The sequence below is a fragment of the Diceros bicornis genome, chromosome X, assembly GCF_020826845.1.
Source record: "Diceros bicornis minor isolate mBicDic1 chromosome X, mDicBic1.mat.cur, whole genome shotgun sequence".
NCBI lineage: Eukaryota > Metazoa > Chordata > Mammalia > Perissodactyla > Rhinocerotidae > Diceros > Diceros bicornis.
The window spans coordinates 123128553-123151348 of NC_080781.1; the positions used below are offsets into that span (position 1 = coordinate 123128553).

At 44.4% G+C, this 22796-nt stretch overlaps 1 long non-coding RNA gene across 3 annotated transcripts; it reads left to right on the forward strand.

The window, feature by feature from the left end:
- Nucleotides 1–2894: 2894 nt before the first annotated feature.
- Nucleotides 2895–18292, forward strand: LOC131401465 (uncharacterized). Of its 3 annotated transcripts, none has more exons than XR_009217685.1 (3): nt 2895–2967; nt 16120–16197; nt 17891–18292. It is a non-coding gene; the product is annotated as an uncharacterized LOC131401465 (long non-coding RNA). The 3 variants fall into 3 exon arrangements; XR_009217686.1 differs by having other exon boundaries at nt 2938–2999; XR_009217687.1 differs by lacking the exon at nt 2895–2967 and adding an exon at nt 3010–3044.
- The last annotated feature ends 4504 nt before the right edge of the window (nt 18293–22796 follow it).

Sequence of the window (22796 nt, forward strand, 5' to 3'; positions counted from 1 at the left end):
AGTTCTTTTGGGTATATACCTAGGTGTGGAATTTCTGGGTCATATGGTAATTCTATGTTTAACTTTTTGAGAAACTTTCAAATTGTTTTCCACAACAGCTACACCATTTAATATTCACAGCAGAATGTATGAAGTTTCCAATTTTCTACATCTTTATCAACAGATTCTATTTTCTTTTTATTTTTTTATTATGACCACCCTACTGTGAAGTGGTATCTCATTGTGATTGGTATGTGCATTTTCCTAACAATTAATGACATTGAGCATCATTTCAAGTGCTTGTTGATCATTTGTATATAGTCTTTAGAGAAATCTATTGCCCATTTTTAAATTTAGATGTTCAATTTTGTTGTTGAATTGAAAGTTTTCTTTATATATTCTGGATATTAGTCTGTAGTTTTCTTTTCTTAGAGTGTCTTTTTTCTGACTTTTACATCAGAGTAATGCTGGCCCTTGAAATGAGTTAGAAAGTGTTCCCTCCACTTCAATTTTTGGAAGAGTTTGAAAAAGATTGGTATTAGTTGTTCTCTAAATGCTTGGGAAAATTCACCAGTGATGCTATCTGGGCCAAGGCTTTTCTTTGTTTGAATATCTAAATTACTGATTCAATATCACTAGTTAAAGGTCTTTGCAGATTTTTTATTCTTCATGATTCAGTCTTGGTAGATTTTGTTGAACTAGGAATTTGTCCATTTCATCTGGGTTATCCAGTTTGTTGGTGTACTATTGTTCATAGTACATTCTTTATAATCCTTTTTTTTGTTTCTGTAAAATCATTAGCAATATCCCATTTTCATTTCTGATCTTAGTTATTTGAGTCTTCTCTTTTTTCTTAGTCAATCTAGTTAAAGTTTTGTCAATTTTGTTGATTTTTTAAAGAACTAACTTTTCATTTCATTGATTGTCTCTATTGTTTTTCTATTCTCTGTTTCACTTCTCTCTGCTCTAATCTTTATTATTTCTCTCCTTCTGCTAGCTTTGGGTTTAGTTTGTTGTTTTTTTTCAAGTTCCTTAAAGTGTAAAGTTAGGTTGTTGATTTTAGATCTTTCTTCTCTTTTAATGTGTTTATAGCTATAAATTTCCCTCTTAGCACTGCTTTCACTTCATCTCATCAGTTTGGGTATATTGTATTTTCATTGTCATTCGTCTCAAGGTATTTTTCTAATTTCCCTTATGTTTTCTTCTTTGACTCATTGGTTGTTTCAGAGTGTGATGTTTAATTTCCACTGGGTGTGAATTTTCCAGTTTTCCTTCTGCTTTTGATTACTAGTTTTATTCCATTGTGATCATAAAAGATACCTAGTATGATTTTTATCTTTTAAAATCTATTAAGACTTGTTTTTTGGCCCAACATATGGTCTATCTTGGAGAATGTTCCATGTGAACTTGAAAAAAAATGTGTATTTTGCTATTGTTGGGTAGAGAGTTCTGTAGATGTCTGTTGCGTACCAGTTGCCCCTTTCTTGAACAAGTATTTGCTTGGTTTCTGTTAACCTTTGACTATTTTCCAGAGTTCTGACAAAGTTGATTCTGACAGTTTTTGCTCTTATTTTCAGTGCTTCCGTGGAGAGATGGGTCCTTAGATTTCCCTACTCTGCCATTTTCACCGAAATTACTCTTGACTCTTTAGTTTTTATACAAAACGAAATGTGAAGTGATTGACCTTGAGTGGGTGAACTTCAGGTTTTGTGACACTATTGTGAATATACTTGTGCATATAGAGAAGTAGAAAAATCAGAGCTATCTATCGAGCCTAAAGTTTGGAAGTCTCTGTGAAAACATTTTATAATAGTTCATATTTATTGTTAGCCCTTTTTCCCTCTCCCTCGTTGTCAAATATCTTCATCTGATCTTCAACGAATTAATCACCACCCAGAAATGGAGTGACTTTATATAGGTTAAGGAAGAGGGGAGATCTTTCTAGCACTGTCTGTTAACAGAAATCCTCCAATCTGCAAACTTGACAAGTCCTAGAAATTTCTGATTGCCACTTAGTCACTTCAGCCTTGATGAAAGGTATCTAAGTTGTTGAGAACAGAACCAGCTCAGAGCAAAGAAAATTCCAGTTTCTTTGGCTCTTTCTTGCTTTACAGCCTATTTACAGAGGTATGGCTTCCAGTGTATGGTTCCAGCAATGTCTGCAAAGCAATGACATGGTGAAAAATGTACAGAAGGGTAAAGATTTGGAGGAGTAGTGACCTATATATTACTATATTTGTTGGCCTATGTCTCCGGGACCCCTACCAAATAAATGTCCACCTCACTATGATAGGCATTCTACCACAAAATGCCCACATCTTGGTCTATGGGTCTCATCTTTCAGCTTTTTCATATATAGAACTGGCTTCAAAGTTATCTTTATATTCAAGTTCTCACCCCTGAAACAAAGGCACTTGAGCAGCACTCCCACAATCTTTAGTCTCTTGATTTTTGTTTTCTATGATATATTCCCATCCATACTGCTTCTGCGTGCTACTGCAAGGCTTTTCAAATAGTATAAAAGGAAATGCCAAAGCTTTGATTTTACAAAGTCAAGGTCAAGTTTATTTAAAATCAGAACCATCTGACAAAGTCAATGTCTCTGAAACAGCAGTACCCACAGGGTATAGAACACAAATACAAATGTGAAAAAAACGTTGTCCCTGCCTAATTAAAGGAACAGGTTGTAGAAACAGGGTCTCTACCATGGAGCTAGTCAGCAGTGTCCAGGAGTGACTGTGCCACTGCTGGTAGTTTCTATCTCTTAGAGACCCAGGAAAGTGGTTTTAACATCATCTTTAATGCTGAAACAAAGGATAGCAGAGGGGGGGATGCCCTCTGCCCAACACCCTTCACCTCATACTACATAGAGATGCACTTATTCATCTGGCTGGTTCTGACTATTGGTTCTTGCTCCATCTTCTTCATCTTACAGGCCCACAGACTCATCAATACTGGACTTTTCCATACCAGGTCCTAAAGGAGGCGGTGACTGTACAAATCTGGAAGGAGACTTGTCTGTGAGTGGACAGCTTAGCACCACTGCAGAAAAGTTACTTAACTTGGTAACTCATTTAGGTGGGTGGCTGGGACAAACGTTCTCCTTTCCTTATCCAGAGGAACTCCTGAAAATCGTTCTTGACCCTAGGATATGGGTCACGTACCTGTGTGAGGTGTCAGATGATTAAGTTCTGCATTTTTGAATTGAGAGTATTCCAAATTGTTTGTTTTTGAGAAAATTTATGAAGAGGGATCAAGACCAGAATCTAAACAAACAAAAATATGTCACACAATTTTATTACAAAATAAAAGGCACTCAATCAGACAGTTAATTTCCTCCTCTTTAAGTTGAAATATACACAAAACATTTCAAAAGAAAATTAGGAAGAACCAAAACACCAAAATCAAATTGAAGACAATGAGGATGAACACAACCAAGATCAAAATTTAACAAAATTGAAAGAAATAAAAATCATTAAAAAAAATTGCACCAGTCTCTATGGAAAACAGTAGGGAGAATCCTCAAAAAATTAAAAATAGAAATACCCTATGATCCAGCTATCCCACTATTAGGAATCTATCCAATGAACCTGAAATCAACAACCCAAAGAGGCTTATGCACCCCTATGTTCATCGTAGCATTATTCACTATAGCCAAGAAGTGGAAGCAACCCAAGTGTCCCTCGACTGATGATTGGATAAAGAAGATGTGCTATATATACATACACTGGAATACTACTCAGCCATAAAAAAAGACAAAATCTTCCCATTTGCAACAACATGGATGGACCTGGAGGGTATTAGGTTAAGTGAAATAAGCCAGAGAAAGAAAGACAAACACCATATGATCTCACTCATATGTGGAACATAAACTAACACATGGACAGAGAGAACTGTATGGTGGTTACCAGGGGCAAGGGGGTAGGGGGTGGGCACAAGGGGTGAAGGGACACATTTATATGGTGACTGACAAACAATAATGTACAACCAAAATTTCACAATGTTATAAACTATTAAGACATCAATAAAAAAAAGAAAGAAAGAAAAAAAAAAAACTGCACCAAGTCCGGCCCCATGGCATAGTGGTTAAGTTTGGTGCGCTCTGCTTCGGTGGCCCGGGTTTGCAGGTTTGGATCCCGGGCGCGGACATACACCACTTGTCAGCCATGCTGTGGTGGCATCCCACATAAGAAATGGAGGAAGATGGCACAGCTGTTAGCTCAGGGCCACTCTTCCTCCTCAACAACAAAAAAACAAAACTGCCCTGCACAATTATATTGTAAAGTAAAACACAAAATAGACCTCTGGGGGCTTGTTTCAGGACATTGCTTAGTTGAACAAAATGATATTTAATACACAAATATATAAAAATGCAAAACAGCTGCTAAGGGTAACAAGGTGATTCATGGTGGTCAGTGAACAGGCCCTGAGCCAACAAGACTGTTCATTTCCTCATTTTCAAGTTGAAAATGAGAGAAAACATTTTTTATCTTTTTAGAACAACCAATGCAGAGAACTGATTCTGAAAATTAACCAAATAAATCTTATTAAGTACACTGTTGTAAGGAGGAATCTGACTCCATTTTTTAACATTTGACAGCTGACAGCTTTTCAACCTCAACCACCGATGCCCCTTGTGTCCCATATCTGTGCAAGCCAATTAGTAAGCCTGGGTGCTCCCTCTTTGACTCTGGTGAATGCTGAAGTCTTGCAGGAACTCTCACTCCGGCCCACCCCCGAAACAATAAAACCTCAGGGCAGTCCCCCCCCCCCCCCGTTTTTTTTGGTGAGGAAGATTGGCCCTGAGCTAATGTCTGTTGCCAGTCTTCCTCTTTTTGCTTTTTGTATGTGGGATGTTGCCACAGCATGGCTTGATGAGCAGTGCACAAGTCAACAAGCGGTGCACAGGTCCATGCCCAGGATCCGAATCCGCAAACCCCAGGCTGCCAAAGCAGAGCATGCAAACTTAACCACTACACCACCAGACCGGCCCCCAGTTTCCTTTTCTTGCTGTCTCAAGCCATTTCAAATCTGCTTGGGAGGACTGCCCTGCCCCCCTTAGAAATCTCAATTATGTAAATAATAAACCTTTTCATACTTACGTGGGGTGTGTGTGTGGCGTCATCAGTCTTGACATTCAGACCAAATCTTGGGTAGGGGTCCATCTGCCTCTACAGTGACCGTAACGATTGGCATTGTGAACAGGATGTCTAGATGCTGACCACCACCACTGTAGGTCTGTCTTCTTTGCTTTGACTTGCTAACCTGCTCTGCTGCCTGAATGCAAGCATGCACACTTCCAGCTGCTGTCTGCTGGCAAGCTTGTGCTTCCAGCTGTGCTGCTTTTTGTTGAGTCCTACTGAGCCTCTGTTACTGACAATCACTTTGCATTTAGGGACAGGAGTATGGGATTGGGGTCCTCCTTAAAGTGGCCCTGGGCCACGTGTCTTAGCCTGGACCTATCTGTGTGTTTTGAAATAAAGCTGTGACTTACTCTAGGCTTAGGGAAAAATCCATACCCTGTGACCAATTGGTTGTGTCTCAGCCAGGTGTTGGCCCCCCACCATAGAGCATCCGGGGAAATACTATACTCTGAATGAGATATGGGCCCATCTGGTGGTTGCTCATGAAAGAGCAGTCTTTAGGGAAGAGGGAGGAGGGGAGAGAGAGAAAAAGAGAAAGAGAGAGAGACGGAAGGGAGGGAGGTGAGGAAGGATTGAGGGAGGGGATAAAAAGAAAAAGGGAAAAGAAAATAGAGAAAAGTGAGAAGGAATGGTGCATATAACTTATTCACCATTAGGTGGCACGCTGACATACACACTGCTAAGAGCAGATGGCTCACCAGGACTCTTAAACACCTCTGCTGCTGCTGCTGCCTCTGCTGCCTGTGCCGTGCCTCTGTCATAACCAAGATCCTGCTCCTCAAGGTTATAAGGAAAAACATCTGTGGCACAAAAGAGTTAATTCAACCATTGCCATGGGGGAGGCCCCTAACCCTGATTATAATGATTTGAGACTCTCTGAAGGAAAACATTTATAAATATGTGCAGGGTAAAGAGAACCCCTTAAAGTATATCCAGTGAGGGGAAAGGGAATGAAAGAAACAGATAAAGGGGGCTGATTGGCTTTTGTGTGTTTACAAGATTGGTGTTTACTTAACTTGCACGTCTGCTGAAACACACAAATCGGTAAACCTTCATGGTCTTAATCAATACTGGGGCTCAAATTGAAGTTATACCTGGGGATCCCATCAAATTTAAACAAAGTATCCTCTATGATCTTAGAGGAGTTACATACTGACTGTAAAATAGAGGAAAGGTATGCCTTATCTTATCCATCAGAAGACTTTTCTTGCCTAAATTCCCTATGGCCATGACTATTACACTTATCCTTCAAGGCTCAGCTCTACTCTTCTGGCCTTTGCACAAACTCTTGCCTCTGGTTCCTGTCACCTCTAAAAAATAAGCAGGAAACATGCCCATTTATTTATTCATACTTGCTGAATCTGTTGCAAATAGATGTAAGAACTACTCCCCAAATCTCACACAGTTTCCTTTCTGTTCTTGCCTGTAGGTCCTGCCTCTGTCTTGAGAGAATTTAACACACCTTGCTCCTCCTGTAATGTCTCTCTCCCCAGGCCCAGGCCCCCTCCATCCAGGCTGGCACCTCTTATTGTCACTTAAAGTCTGTCTGCGGAAGTTAGGGCGGCAGGGTGAACCAGCTCTAAGTACTTCCTGATCTGTGGATGGTGACGACTTTTAGCTTTATTACATCGATTAATAAATGGACACAAAGTTGCAAGTGGTTTTAATAATTTTTCATGGATTTTGATCATCGAATTGCAAGCTCAGAAATGGAATCTAGTCTTAGAATTCTTCTATTTTTATGATAACGAGTTGTCCTACTGTTTCTCAGAATCAACATTTTTAGATATTATGTAGAAATACTCCTTAACCCAGTTTTGTAAAGGCTTAGTAAGAGAAAGGAAGACATACCTGGAGCTGGAAGAGGGAAGTTGGTGAATATGGTTAGTGGTGGACTTTGTGTGCCCAGGAGAGTTCTGAAGAACCTGTTCTGAAATACTTACACTTGTGTGGGATCCCAGAGGCATCAGTTCATCTCCAACCAATATGGCATGGCCTGCATGTGAGAGCAAGACGGCAAAGGGTCTATAGGTTTTGGAGGAGAGTTGTGAGAGCTAGAGATATGATAAAACTAGCACCAGGATGCTCTAAAATTCCTTGCATTGTAGGTACACCAAAAAATCAAGCCATGTCCCACTGTTTCTTAGCTTCTACATCCATCTCTCATTCTTCCTGACTGCCTTATTGCTGTCAATTGCTGAGTGCACCCTTAAAATCTCAGCCTTCTTCAGAGTTATTTGACTCACTCCTCTTCTCAGTCTACTCCCTCCTAAGCGACTTCATCCACTGCTGTGCATTGCAAGGCTTGAAATTCTATGTGCTGCCTTGACATCTTTGAGCCTCACAGGGTCCCAAAGGCCTAGCTCTGATTTCCCCTGCTCTTGCCAGATATGTTCCCTATCCAGTGGGAAAAGTTTCACACTCAGATATTTCCCATGTTGGCCAGACCAGCTGTATTCCACCAGGTCCTAAATCAGACTTATTCAAACAAACCATCACATCCTCCCATATGAATGAAGGGGTAATCCATACACTTGTCATTATAAAACTTACCCCCCGCCCCAGGTCCTGCTGGTTCACACTGCTCCTGAGTGCAACCCCTGTGTGGTCCTGCATGATATGCCATGTCTCCTCCCCTGGGCTGTGAGTCTATGTGACTAATAAACTGCTGCCAATCTCATCTGTCCAGTACTGGGTGTTGTGTGTTCAGGCATCTCATACTATCTAGGGCAAGGAATCCCTCCTTTATCAACTGGCTGAATAGGAGATGATCAGAACATGCTGTGATTATCACTTTGTCCCTTGTGCGAGGGTGCTGAGATCAATGTATCATTCATTTGTCCCGGAGAGCCACTGGCTTCATCAGAGATTAGTAGAAGTCAATTCTGGCTCAGAAGACCATGAAAATTGGGCATTGGCTCACTTCTACTCATTTCCCAGGAGAATAGCACTTCTAAAGTTCTGAAAATGAGGTACTATTTACTACCTCCTTAAGTTCTTATCAAACACCCATTATGTGTCTAGCATTAATTCATCACGGAGAGCTGTTTAAATAGTCAACAAAAGGGCAGATGTATATTCAGGATATAGATTTGCCTTCCTTGTTCTTATCCTATGAGAGCCACAATTCTTGGACTCATGAACAACTTCTCCAACACCGTGGTTTCCTCAGAACATTACTTTTGTCCAATAACTATTTTTACGGAAAGTGAATTTGTATATGAGCCCAGGCCCTTGTAATCTACTGGCCTTACCATCACCCAGAAGCATCTGGCCTCATACAGTGCTGGAATGGTGTGCTGAAAACTCAGCTATAGCATTACATGGGAGACAGAAGCCTGCCAAGTTGGAGGGCTATCCTAGAGGATGTAGATCAAGTTCTGGACCTGCAAGCTACCTATGGTGCCATACCTCCAGACCAGGATAGGGTAGAGAGCGACTCATCCCACTCTTATACCCAAAAAACCATTTACAGATTTTTCCTTTCCTTCCCCTCAAAGTTGGCCTTGGAGGGTTTGGAGGTTAAAGTACTCAAGGCAAGAATGCCTCTCCCATGGAACATATCCATGGTTCTATTAAACTGGAAAGTGACATTGATTCATTGTCTCCTGCCCATTTTCAGGCCTTTGGGCAGAAAACTGATAGCTGAGAAGGGGTCGCTGTACTGAATGGGTGAATGATCTAGATTACCAAGTGGAATTTGGGTTGATGCTTCACAGCGGTGGGGAAAGAGGGTTACCTCTGGAACTGAGGGGATTCACTGGGGTGCCTCCTAGCACTCCCACATACAGTTCTGCTGTCCAGTAGAAAGGTGATGCAACTCAACAATGGCATCACCTCCAAGGATTCAGATCCTTTGGCAATGAATGTCTGGATCACTCCAGCAGGTAAAGATCCACCAACATTTCAAACTGCTGGCAGAGTATGAAAATTGATTTATAGGAAGGGAGATGGGATGACTTTTCCCTTATCCATTCCATGATAATATGTAGAAAAACTTCTTGTGACCACTAAGGTTATAATTTAGGCTCCAGGCAGGGCTGTGATAAAATTGATCTCACCTTTCAGTGACAAGGTGGCTGACAGCATTATGTTACCTGATTTTGAGCTAGGGGTTTCTTCATCTGAGCAAAGCAACAGTGGGTGCTGGCTGTGGAAAAAGTGGTAGATTGTTTAAATTATTCTCCGTTTGTCCAACCAGATATATCACACTCCCTTCTGTCCATTGCGCTGTGTCCCAGGAGGCTGACACCCATAGGCTGCATTACTGTGGCTTCCTTGCTCCCTGCCTAGCAGATGGGTTTGGCCAATGAGAGGCAGCAGGCAGAAATTAAAGAGTAGAAGGAGAGAATGTTTCCGTGACACAGTGTGAGGCCCTCTCCAATCAGCCTCTAGTCCCTGAGGCTCACCTGCATCCAGATTTTCCCAGTTAAGGCTACGTACAGCCTCCACAAGCATCTTTTGAGAAAAATTCCTATGGAGAATCCCAGCCAAATCTCCTCTCATTCTCTATCTCCCCTTAGCCACTCCCCTTTTGAATTTCTTATGTGTGATTCTGACTTCTGGAGAGACAAAGCACGCCCTCAAAGTGGACACTTTGAGACCTCCTCCTCCCAGTAGGTGAAGCGTATTTTCCTCCTGTAAATTCAGCCCACCATTGAGCCTCTGTGAAGAGCCTCTGTGGTCTTCAATCCACCCAGAATGTCCCATGTTAGTCCACGCCCTCCCGTGGGTGAGTGGTCAGCGCTCACATGAGTGTGTGTGATTGCCTTCCTTACCGGTCCTCCATGGATGGTCAGGGAGCCCCTGTGAGACGGTGAGTAGTCGGAACCAATTGTTCTGGGGAGTCAGCCAAGTCTGAGATGAGAGAGTTCCCCCTGAACATCCTGCTGCACTCCTTGGGGGACCTTTACTACATATGTATATATTCAAGACTGCTTGGCACATTTTAGTTACCTTTTGCTACATTCCTCTGTGATGCTTGTCTTTTCCGTCGATATGAAGGTTGTGAGGTTTATCCACGTTGGTACATGAAGCTCTATGGCCTGAGTGTTATGTCTTCTTTTGGTTGCCAGTGGATTGACTGTAGGAGGTTGGCTGTCATCGGTCTCTGCTCCCAGGTGTGTCTCCTTCTTGCCCTACCTGTTGGTCTCCAGCCTCAGGTCTTCACTTTCCTCCAGCTCACAGCCTCTGTTTCCTCATGAGTGGTAGGTTACTAGTCGCCCACACGAGGGTGTTGAGACCCTCGCCTCTACCCTACAGCCACACCTGACCCTCTGAGGAAGGACTAGTGGCTATGTTTGACAATGCCAAAGCAGAGAGTGCACAGTCAAGGGGACAGGAACAGGGAGGAGAGTGAAAAAGACACAGAGGGGGTGGGGGTGTCAATAGTTCTGCATAACACAGAGCTGGGAGAGACTGGGCTAAGGGGTGCGAGAATATAGCCCCTGAGGCATGGGTGCAGGAGGAAAGACAGGAAGGGTGTTGTAGGAATGCTCTACAAGTTGTGAGGACACAGACAATGGAGAGGAGAGGAGAGGGGGAAGAGAAAGGCTGCCTGGAGTTTCCTTCTGGACATCACATTGCAGGATAAGAGTCCTGCTTGGAATGTGTGATGGTTTGAACTTTTCCCCTTGTTTTGATGTAAGCTTACTCATCATTTAGGCTTTCCCACATCCCTGCCCCTACCCCTGAGCTCTCCCTGTCCTCCCTTCAACTTAGCTCTCACTCCTGAATGCCCAGTTCCTACAATTCCCATTTCCACTTTCTCCCAGTGAGATCTGACTTCCCAGCACACGCCTTTGGGGAGCCTTTTTTGTGGGAGCCCTCGCACAAGTCTTGTGGACCAAGGGCTGGCTTCACTTCAGTCAAGTGACTTCTCTTCAGTCAGCTGTGGCCTGAACTGGATTATTTCACATGACACAAAAAAAGGACCCTGGGGATTCCACTTGTTTGGGGACAGTGAGAGGAACATTCCCTTTAGAAAGCTCTGAAGGTATGATGTTCCCATATTAAAATGCCTTGTGCTCTCATTTTTTAATATTAAATAGAACCAACCAAGACACAGTGCTGCCGTTTCTAAATGATACTCTCATGAGTGTCAGAATAATAAAAAGTGGGGTATCTTAAACCTTCCGCCCGCTCATGGCCTGTTCTCAATGCCTTCTCACCAGCGGAGGCAACTAGTTTTTAGTGGAGGTCTCTCCAAAACGCCTAAGGAGAGGAGTCTGGGGTCTTGGAATGACCTAGTATACGTAACTATTCCCTTCCTTTTTCATCGGATTAAAGGTGGAAGAAATCTGATATGCAGCATGATCTCACCATCTCCCAGTGTCTGAGACTCCTGCACAGAATGTTAGAAGGAATAGGCTCCCCTCTTCAGTGCTACCCAAGAAAGCTGCATGGGCATAAACACACGTCAGACCAAAAGGAGTGAAAACACAGCTTTTATTTTAACAGCTGATACAAGGGAGGAGTTGCTTTTAAATCTTTTTTTTTTTTTTTTGCATTTTCCAAAATTAAGGGCAGGCATAAGCAGGTAAGACAGATGATTTTTTGGCAAAGGCCAACTCCACCCTGGTGTGGCTCATGTCAGCATCCACAGCCACTTTGACAGATCCACATCATTTCTCTGCCTTCCCAGTTGCCTGCTGAGTAAAAAGGTCACCACATTTTTGGAGGCAAGGTTTTTGGGCTTTAAGTATTTAGGTATCTTCCTCAGGATGCTCGGTGAGGGGCTGCTCGGCTTAACTTCAGAGCCTCCTTTATCCATGACTGGTTGACACCACAGATGGATTCAGGAAGAGAGCACAACCGAGAAAGCCTGAAAAAGATGATGAAACCCACTTAATCCAGTGTCTCCAGGGGCCTCTTCCCCGTGCCACCTGCCTGTCACACTCACACTCATTTCCAGAGTAGATGTAAGAGATTGCTTTTACAATCGTCTGACTTCAGATGTCAACCTTATCATTTCTTTCACTCTGTTATATGCATGAGTCTGCGTTGAAAATCTATATTCTGTTCCATTGACATATTTTGGATTCCTGTTTCAATTGCTAAATGTGTAGGCCCTCACCAATTTTTATCAACTGACTGGATATCTGCAAACTGACCGACCGGTGGACACTTCACACTATATACTAATTGCCTGTTCCCTTGGCCATATTCCCTTTTATTAGAAGTTTGGTAAAGGCAGACCTTATCTGCCTTCTTCCCTGCATCACTCAAGAACAGTTACCTAAAGAGAAACCACTATAGGCATTTCAAGAAGGAAAAGATCTACTGCTGAGAACTAGGGGATGACAAATCTGTTTAAGGTCTGGAGGAGCAAAGGTCAAGGGCTCTGAATGTCATTGAGGAATCAGGACAGTGCAGGAAGCTGTGCAAAGGGACAAAAATGTCCTGAGTCTGCAGAACAGGAGACTGACAGGGGAATGTGGAATCCAAAAAAGCTCCAGACAGCGCCTCCACCGCAAACCTGCACTTGTTACCACTACCACTCCCAGAGAAAGAATTAACTCAACCTCCATCCTGGCTTTCACATCTCTCCAGAGATCCTCTCGATGTAGACTCTGACTGAAACTTTCTTAGCAAGGGATTCTGAGAATACAGTATCAAGGATTTCCGCCCCTGGGATATTAGCGGAAGCAAAGAAGGGTGTGAGAATGGGGCCAAGTGCAAACAGAAAGTCTGGAGCCCGTCATTGTATCCACAGTGCTTAGGATAGTGCCTGGCAACACAGCAGGTGGTTAGTAATCACTTGTTGCATAGATCCACAGGATTCGTGTGTGTGCGTGTGAGGTATTGTCGCTACATAACACTTTAGGAATGACCAATATTTGTCCTTTATAGTCTGACTCCCTTTATGGAGCCCAAAGGAAATTTATCATAGAACTCTTTGATTATCATTGTTACCACCTTTCCATTGTTTGCTTCATTATCAATTACTCTACTATACATATTGCATTTATTTATTCATTTAATAAATATCTGTTGAGTACAGACTATGAGCTAGACAACATTCTGGGCACTTGGAGTTAATCGTTGAATAAAAGAGGCAAGAATCTTGGCCCTGTGGAGGTAATTTTCTCATAGGAGGAGGGAAAAGAAGACAATAAACATAATAAATAATAAAATACATGGTATGTCAGAAGGTAATAAATGCTATGGGTAAATATAGCAGGACCAGGGGGTTCCTGAGTGCTGGCAGGGGGCTTGGATTGCATTTTAGAATTAGGTTGTCTGAGTAGGCCTCATTGGAAAACAATAGTTGAGCCAAGTCTTGAAGGAGGTGATGGAGTTCACCAGGCAGCTATTTGGGGGAAGAGCTATCCGGACAGATGCAACAGCCTGTGCACAGATTCTGAGGCAAGAATGTGTCTCATGTATTCTAGAAAAACCTAAGTGGTTGGGGCAGAGTAAGTGAAGGCTAGAATAGCAGGAAATGTGGTCAGAGAGGTAATAGGGAGCCAGGCTGTGCAGGGCCTCGGAGGCCACTATAAATTCTTTGACTTTTGCTGTACGTGAGATCTGCACTCCCTGAAGGGTTTGGATCCTTAGAGGAGTGGCGAGTTCTGTCTTATGTTTTGGAAGGGTCCCTGTGGCTGCTTGGTTGTGAAGAGGCTGTAGTTGGCCTTAGGGTGAAGCAGGGAGACCAGGTAGGAGGGTGCTGCCTAGCCATCCTGGTGACAGACAGTGGGCACTGTGGATGAAGTCTGTGTGCCCTTCTTGTCCTGGGAACAGAGGGAACAGGCAGGATGCGGAGGAGGAGAACCAGGTGAGAGCAGTGCTGGGGCAACGAGGGAGGTCCCCAGGGAGTGGGGGACACGGGTGCCCAGTGCCGTGGGCTGGAAGTGCTCACGCGCATAGGCCATCACTGGGTGTTGTGGGTGGACTGGGGCAGCAGTGGGTCATGAAGGGAGCACAGAGAGCACGGCCTGTCCTTTCGACAAGCGTCAGCGTGAAGAAAGTGAGAGAGCTGGGGGAGAATGAAGGCAGGCTTTTTCCTTCCTGTATGTATTAGTAATCGCTAAGAAATATAGAGTGTGTCCTCTGTGCTGGGTTCTGTGCTGAGCACTTTACGTTTTGTAGACGAGGAATGTGAGGCAAAAGGAAGTTGGAGAACTTGCCTGAGTGCCCTAAGCCAAGGAGGAGCAGAAGGGGGTGTGATGTGGGCCTGAGCAGCCTGGCTCCATCATCGGTGCCCCTAAGCACAGAGTCACACTCAGTCATCAAGCCTGGTGACCTGCTGAGTAGACACACCCCATCCTTCTACTCCTGCCTCCCTTCATTCCAGAAACTCTCCCTGAGGCAGAAGTAAAGACCTCTGTTGACAGATCAGCATGAGATCAGGCGTGTGTGTGGCAACTCAGAGACATGGTGGAGGGATTAGCTTCACTCAGAGGGAGGTCACCGATATCCTTCACTGGGGTTCCATGACTGGGTTTCTGGTGTATGAATTATGTGTAGTGTATGAATTACACTACACAGGTGGTGGGTCAGGGCATTCTCTGGGGAGAACGTCCACTTCTATCATCAGATTTTCAAAGGCATAGAAAGCCTATCTCCATGCCAGGCCCCCAGAATAAAAGTGTGAAGCCCCGCTGCTCTGAGCTCTGGGGAGATTGTTAGAATGGTGTGTGGGGTACAGCAGGGGTCCTTAGCATCTACTGAGTAAGAGCATGATGGGCCCAGGGACATTGTGAACACATTATTGGATAACTCAGTTAATCACCTGACACACAACAAATTGTTAGGTTGTAGTCAAAGTGTTAGGCCATTTTTCAACTGGTGACTTAATTCACATACACAAACTTATTTTAATTTGAATTTTTACTGCTCTTTTGAAGAGCTGCCTTCTCAGCTCTGAGTTTTCCCTGTCCCTGGGAAATAGGTTTCTTTCTGAACTGGATTATTCATGTTGTGAAGCAAATTAAATGAGCAATTTTCTTTTGTTAAATCTATCACATTATTTTACATTTGAAATCTGCACTCTGAAATGCACAGGCTTCTATAATTTGTTTCCTCTTTCCAAAATCTCATATTACTTTAGCTTCAAATAAAATTTAGCTACTTTGGAAATCACTGGTGAAGCAAGTGTAGATCTTATTCCACAAACCCCTGTACAAGTAATATAAATTTAAATTCTAAACTCTTACTTATTTTGTTTCCTGCTGAGGTGGAGGAAACTTAATCTTAGTGGTTTGAAGACTGCAGTCACCCCGATACCTGTCCATGACCACCCCCCAAGCCTTGTGCAGTATTTTTTTAATCTGACACAGTGCCAAGGTGGGGAGTGGGTACCCCTTGTGTTCTCAATTCTTGGCTCACAGGAGAAATTAAGGGACTTGCCCAAGGTTACATAGAGCTGGGATTGGAACAGAGAAAGCCTGTATCTAGAGCCTGTGCTCCGACCCACTTCTCTCTAGAGCATCTCTGTGCCAATTTGAGTAAATGACAGTCCCATACCTACCCCATTTTAGCCAGCAAGGCTGGGGTTCATCAGGTGGATTAGTGTGGTGATGGCACAAAACAATACTACATTATCTTGGTATATCTGGATGTTTTACCTCTCAGACCACTCAGGTTTTCTCTTGAAGAAGCGTCCGGAAGACAGGGCAAGGAGTGAGAAGGAAAATTCCTTCTCTCTTTGTCTTGTTCTCATTCCTTAAGTCCTTGGGCCTGATTGGTTAAGCATCAGGAGGAGTCATGGTGACTCACAATGGCCTTTACCACCTAGGAATCACATCCAGTTACAGGATCCAAGCGCTGGCCACAACCACCTCGGTTACTTGTGGTTCAAAGCTGAAACGGTGAGGGAGAGGTGCCGGAAGAGGGGGTAGATATGTTTGGGTACATTCTTCATATCTGTTCCGTGGACACTCAGCTATCTTGGCCTCAGAGCTCTTCCTCGGCTCAAGCAAAATCTCTCCACTACAACTTCTCCTGTGGGAGGAGTTACCAAAATATCCTAACAGTGTTCTTTGTGTTTCAACAGGTCCACTGGGCAACGGACAGTGATTCTGGCCTCAAGATCCAATCACCCGGAGAGAGGTGCAAGGGAACTTGGTCTCAGGTAGGATTTTCTACTCTCTCTCGATCTCTGGATCCAGCCGTGGTCATGGCTCTGAAATTACTACATTTATAATACACAATACACATAAATGGGGTGTTTGTAGAAATTTCGGCTGAGTAGTCATACTTCTCATGCCGTATTACCTTGCAAGTGTCTGACATGGAACAACTATAGAGTTAACACTGAAGTGTGAGCTGTGTGCGCATTGTCTAGAGGTAGGACGTGGATTTTGATGGGATGTCAGAGGGATAATGGTGAGGACAGGACCTTGTGTGTTTTATAGAGCTGTTCTCCTGAGGAACTAAAATGACTATGATGAGGACATGTGACTTGGCCCCACTACATGCTCCCCTCAGTCTCACATAACCACTGAGGAAATGGAGGCACAGGTGCCTGTAAGAGGGACCCAGGCCACACACTCCCTTCCTTGAGTGGCAGGGGAGGCTCAATCACCCAGGTTTCCTCCCATCCCATAGAGAACCATGGAAAGACACTGAGATACTGTGATCAGTATCTAAAAGAAATTGGAGAGGGATGAGAACTATTAGTAGTGTACAGTATTTTATTAACAAAAGGAAGTGGCAAAACTGTCTTGCTCTTAAGGGATTGCCTTCCTATAAAAAACCTAGGCAATCACCTAGGAAATAGATTAGGAAAGATTGGTTGATATCAGTTAAACACATACAAAAATAAATTTTGCATACTCTTCTAATAATTAGGAAATATAATAGAAATAAAATATCCTATTCAAAGTGGTCACAAACATTGTAAAACACTTACAAATATAATTAACTTTTTAGAAAACATAGGAGAAATAAGCATGAAACTTTTTTTTTATTCTTTTTTTTTTCCTGTGAGGAAGATCAGCCCTGAGTTAACATCCGTGCTAATCCTCCTCTTTTTGCTGAGGAAGACTGGCCCTGAGCTAACATCTATTGCCAATCCTCCTCCTTTTTTTTCCCCCAAAGCCCCAGTAGATAGTTGTATATCATAGCTGCACATCCTTCTAGTTGCTGTATGTGGGACGCGGCCTCAGCATGGCCGGAGAAGTGGTGCGTCGGTGCATGCCCGGGATCCGAACCCGGGCCGCCAGTAGCGGAGCGCACGCACTTAACTGCTAAGCCACGGGGCCGGCCCTGCATGAAACTTTTTATGAGCTTTCTGTTTAGACACTAAAATAGTATTTTTTAAATATCATTTTTTTTTTAGAAATGAAGACTAAGTTTTGAGAGGGTATCAATTCTCCTCTAAATTAATCTATGAATTCAGTGCAATTCCAATCATAAATCACAACAGGATTTTGAGTGCGTGCATGGAACTGGATGACTAGATAATAAAATTACCTTGAAGAGAAAATGTGAGGGATTACCTAAGAGAGGGAGCTTGTCATATTGTATATTAAAACTTACTCTATGGGATTAACAATGGAAACAGGAATTGATAAATATGTCAATGGAACAAAACAGAGATTCTAGAAATATTTTCATATATATGTGGGAATCAAAGAAATGATAAGGCTGGCATTTCAAATCAGATGTTGCCCCAAGGCAGTATCTTATGACCAAGTTGGCTTGTGTGTGTGTGTCTGTGCATGTGCACATGTGCATGTTAGGGAGATGGAAGTGCACAGGGGCTTCTGGACCCACTTGGTATTTCTCCTACAGGTAATTCTGGATTCCATTAACTTTCACAGGTTTCTCTCGGTTGTGCTCTCTTCCTGAAGCCATCTAGGGTGTCAACCAGTCATGGGTAAAGGAGACTCTGAAGTTAAACCAAGCAGCCCCACACTGCGCATCAGGAGGAAGATAGATGAATACCTAAAACCCACCCTGGCCCCCAAAACCGTGCTGAGCTTTTTACTCGGTAGGCAACTTGGGGGGCACAGAAATGATGTGCATCTGTCAAGGTGGCTGTGGATGCTGACACAAACCACGCCAGAGTGGAGTTGGCCTTTGCCAAAAAGTCATGTGAATAACCCACCTATTATCATTGGGGATTATGAAAAATCCCAGAAAATGATGTGGATCAACAAATCCTTCCCCTGATGGAAGCATTAAAATCAAAATTCTGATTTCACTTCTTTTGGTTTGATGCGTTTTTGTTCATGTGGTCTCTGTACTTCTGACCCTTCTCCATGCTACCCAAAGGCTGCAAACACATGAACTCTGGCTACTTAGATAATGTTTAGTAACATTGCAGAGTCTGGGGGATTCGGAGTCAAGAGGGGCCTTGTTTAGAGAGGCTGAAAAAGCTGCTGAGTTTACAAATGGAAATGCCCACAACCTCAAATTTACCAGGGGGGTGGAGCTTCAAGGAGGCCATTTGGAGGTCTTGATTTGTCTCCCCGGAAGTTTAAGGGAGTCTGGGAAGAAGTCAGAATCACAAATAAGGAATTTAAAATGGGAGTGACTGGGAGGGTTGAGAGGAGTTCTCTTCTGTGTGGAGGCCACATGTCACAGAACTGCAGGGGTCAAGGCCAGAGATGGGGTCTCCAAAATAGCCACGAAAGCCCCCACCAAGGGAGAAAAAGATTTAAACAGCTGCTAAACTCCATCCAGATAAGGGAGACTTGTCGTGACCCTGATCTCTTGTCCCTCCCTGTGCGCAATAGACCCTGGGGGAGAAAAGTGGTTGCAAAAGGGGAGGTAAGGAGATGCTGGTGGAGTCCCAGTGGAAGGACCATGCCACATCTCATTCCCCTTTCCTACTGCACGCTTCAGCCTGGGCCAGGCCTGAACTGGGGGAAGGGAGAGGCTTTGACATTGAAAGCAGATTAGAGTTGTCATTATTACCTTGGACACGACATACAAACTACTGAACACTGACGGTGTGGAATATTAAGCTCACCGAAGATATTCTATTACTTGATAGTGATCAAAAAAGTCATGAGGCTGACCCTGGGACTGATGATGGGGAGCGCAGAAGAAAGAACCCAGTAGAATGGACTTGGCTGGGGCATTGGGAAGGGTTAGGGAACAAAATTATTGGGTTTTGGCCCCTGCTTATTCTATATAACAGTTATACAGACACGAGAATGGCAAATCCCAATTCAGGATGGTGCTTCCATGAGGGATAGATGCAGTCACTGTGTTTGAAGTTTTATTTCCTTATCTGGGAGGTGAGTCTACAGGCTTTCCTTATACTGTTTCCTATACATTTCTATATTCCCGATATACTTCATCAATAGAGGAAAAAAAAAGGAGATAAAGAGGCAAGCAGAAACGCCCAAGAGAAAAAGAATGGTGTAGAGCATATCTTTCAAGTATTGGTGGAAAACAACTCTAAGCCTAGAATTCTACTTCCAGGTAAACACTGGCGTGTGAGGGTGAATTAAATGAATTTTTAACATACAAGGTGTCCGTGTGTGGATTTCCAGGAAGCAGACCCTGAGACAAACCTGTGAGTACAAATAGCCTACTTGAGAGGGAATCCCAGGTAGCACTGGTAGGGGTGTGGGGAAGTGAGCTCAGAAGGAGGACAGCCAATTAAGGAGGATGGTCTAGCAAGTCACCACTATGGGCAAGTGGGGCTTATTCCAGGGAGGGGGGACACTATGAGAGACTATGTAGAATATACCTCAGATTCATCCCGAGTGTAGGACAAGGAAGCTGGAGTATGTAGCCACCAAAACCCCCGCCATTATTATTAAACGGATAGCTACTTCCAGGGGCAATAGATCTCTGGCACTTCCAGCTGGCCTTGTATCATGTTCATCATGCTCCAAAGGTGAGACAAAAAACCCCTCAGGCAGAGAGTCATGGGTAATTGTAACAAGCAGCCTTGTGTGTGTAGAGGTGAGACCAGGCTTTGAAGGGCAAGAATCGAAATACCTAAGTCAATGTCAGAATCTTTTTGACATTGTCTGCTCCTTAAATATGTCAGTACTCCACCCACTGTTTGTGTAAAAATTTCAATGATCTGGAATTACCTTTCTTCTCTGAAGTTAACATGTATTTACCAATTGACAGTTTTAGTTGAAAACTTGTTTCAGGAATCCTAGTCCCAGAGAATTTTGAGATAAGTTTTCAGGTGCCTAAGGAACGGTTGCATTGTAGACATTAAAATCTTCTCCCAGGGGAAAAGAGAGCAAGACTTTTGTAGTCTTATAAGATCTCTTATAAGGATCTGTGGTGAGTTCAGGGCTTTGGGGGTGACCAAGGAAGAGATGGGACCGTGAGAGGCAGTAGCACACAAGCTTTATTTGGGCAGTGCTTGCACAGAGCTGTATGAAAGGGCAAGTCCCTCCCAACAAGCGACCTTCCAGAGACAGAGGCAGGGGGCCACCATCCAGATGGAGAATAGGGCAGGGAATTTCCAGGGAAGAAGGGGAAATCAGAGAGGGGACTTCCATTACGTAGGTAATGTCACTCAGCAGCTTAGTGGGGAGTCTCTGGGTCAGACAACTCCAAAGGGCTAAAGCAGATTGGGATCTTTTATAGCGCCACCATTTAACTTATCTATGCTTAGCAGATGTTGGGTGAAGTTTTGTGGTGTATGTAAAGTAGGTAGGCTCCAAGTGGCTTAAAAAATGTTTTTTGTTTTGTTTTGTTTTTGCATTATATTTAAAGCAGTTGGATGTGTGAGAATTTGAGTTTGGCAACAGTGGGCTTTGAGCTAATGGTCCTAGCCTGCTGTGAAGAAGTAAACAACATAGGGGTTCATGGGGAAGAGGCACCTACAGCTGCGGACAGGAGAAAATGAGAGAGGAGAAACAGCAGCGGTTACTAGAGGGCATACTTAGCTCTCTTAATTGCTTACTTTTCACCAAAGCCTTAAAGCAGCAGATCATAAACTTTTTGGTGGCTTTGAGAAAGCCATGGACTCACTTCCTAGAAAAACCAAAAGGTTTATAAAATGTCGAAACCCATTCACAGACCCTCTAGAACTGTGCTGTCCAATACGGTAGCCACTACACCCATGTGGACATTTAAGTCAAAATTAAAATAAAAATTGCAGCTCCCAGCCACATTTCAAGTGCTCAATAGACATCTACAACTCTGCTCTAGATTTCCACCAACCAAGGCTAAGAACCCCCGCCCTGAAGGAGAACCCACCATGCCGCTGCAGGCCTGTAACCCCACTCCCAGTCTAAGACGGGCTGTCTCGTGTTTCTGAATACAGGGAGGCCACAAAAGAAGTGGAGGAGCCATACGTATAACACTGGTGAATAACCCCGGACGCCCATCTAGCTTTGAGGAACCCTTAGTCTCCTGCAACCACAGCATCTCAGCTAGAGCCATGCCTTGCAAAGGCAGCAAATCCTCAACCCCCCATTCTTCTCCACTCGAGGTGTGTGTGGTTCAGCCAACATCACCGTGTCCCTCATCCCGCTGTGGCCTTCCAAGTGGCTTTCTCATGAGAAAAATACACTGCAGCGGGGCAGGCCATCATGACCCTGGTCTGCATTAGTAACAAGGACATTTCTCACATCCATCACGCTGTGAGCCAGGAGCTGTCCTAAGCCTCCTATGCATATTAGTTCACTGAGCCCTCCGCCAGGGTTAGGAGGAGGGTACTAGCACTATGCCCTGAATACAGACGAGGGGACTGAGGTTTGAGGCTGAGGAGGACTGAATAACTAGTCCCAGGTCACACAGCAAATGCCACAGGAAGTGGTGATAGACTCCACAGATTCCTGCCATGCTCATGTCTGCAAACATCCAAGCGTTCTTAGTGCAGTCTCTGAGGTCACAGAGGCGGTCACATACATGTCTCCACAAGTCTAGAGACCAAGACCCGCCCACGCCCTATGGGTCCTCTCTCCCCGTATTTGCCGACATGGCTCACGTACCTGTCCTCTTTCCTGGAGGGGATCAAGAAAAGAGTACTCAGGCCTCTTCCCACCAAGTCATCCCAAATGGACACTGTTCCCATATCACCCTTTATTTCGATGGCAGCCTGGACTTGAGCGGCAGACCCATGGAGGTGTGACAACCTGCTAGCTGTGTGACCCTGCCACCCAGGGCTTCTGTCTGTAACATGAGAATAATCATAGCATCTATTTCACAAAATTTCCTGCGGTGGATCAGTCGCATGGAAATCGGACAGCAGCGTGCCCGGCACAGAGGAAGCGCTCAAGCAAGGTGATTGCTCCTGAGGACTCATTCCTGGGAAGCTTCTCTTTCCCCCGCCCAGGCACCTGACCGTGGCTGGAGGGCATCCAGGAACAGTGCCGGTTTTGGCTGTGGACCCACCGTTAACCCCTCCAGCCTCACAGCTGGGCAGCCCTCCCCTGCCTGACCCAAACCTTCCACCAGCTCTACCGGGGAATCGACCTGATCCTCCGGGTCTCCCTCCATCGGCGCCTCCAGAGAAAACCTCACTCCACCTCGGGGCTGATGGCTTCTCCCCAAACCCTCCTGAAAGAAGCCGCGCTCATAGGGCCCGTGGATAAAGAGGGGTGTGACAAGAGGGCACTCGGGGAAAGGCAAGAGGGACAAGTCCCTAAAACGTCTAAAAGACGGTGTAAAATCGGATGCCGGGGGCGCGGGCGCGGCCCCATCGCGCTGCCCGTTGAAGATGTCCCGCCGCCCGGGGGGCGCTCCCAGCCCCGGAGGACCCCCGGGAAGGCCTGGCTGGGTCGCAGGGAGAGGCGGCGG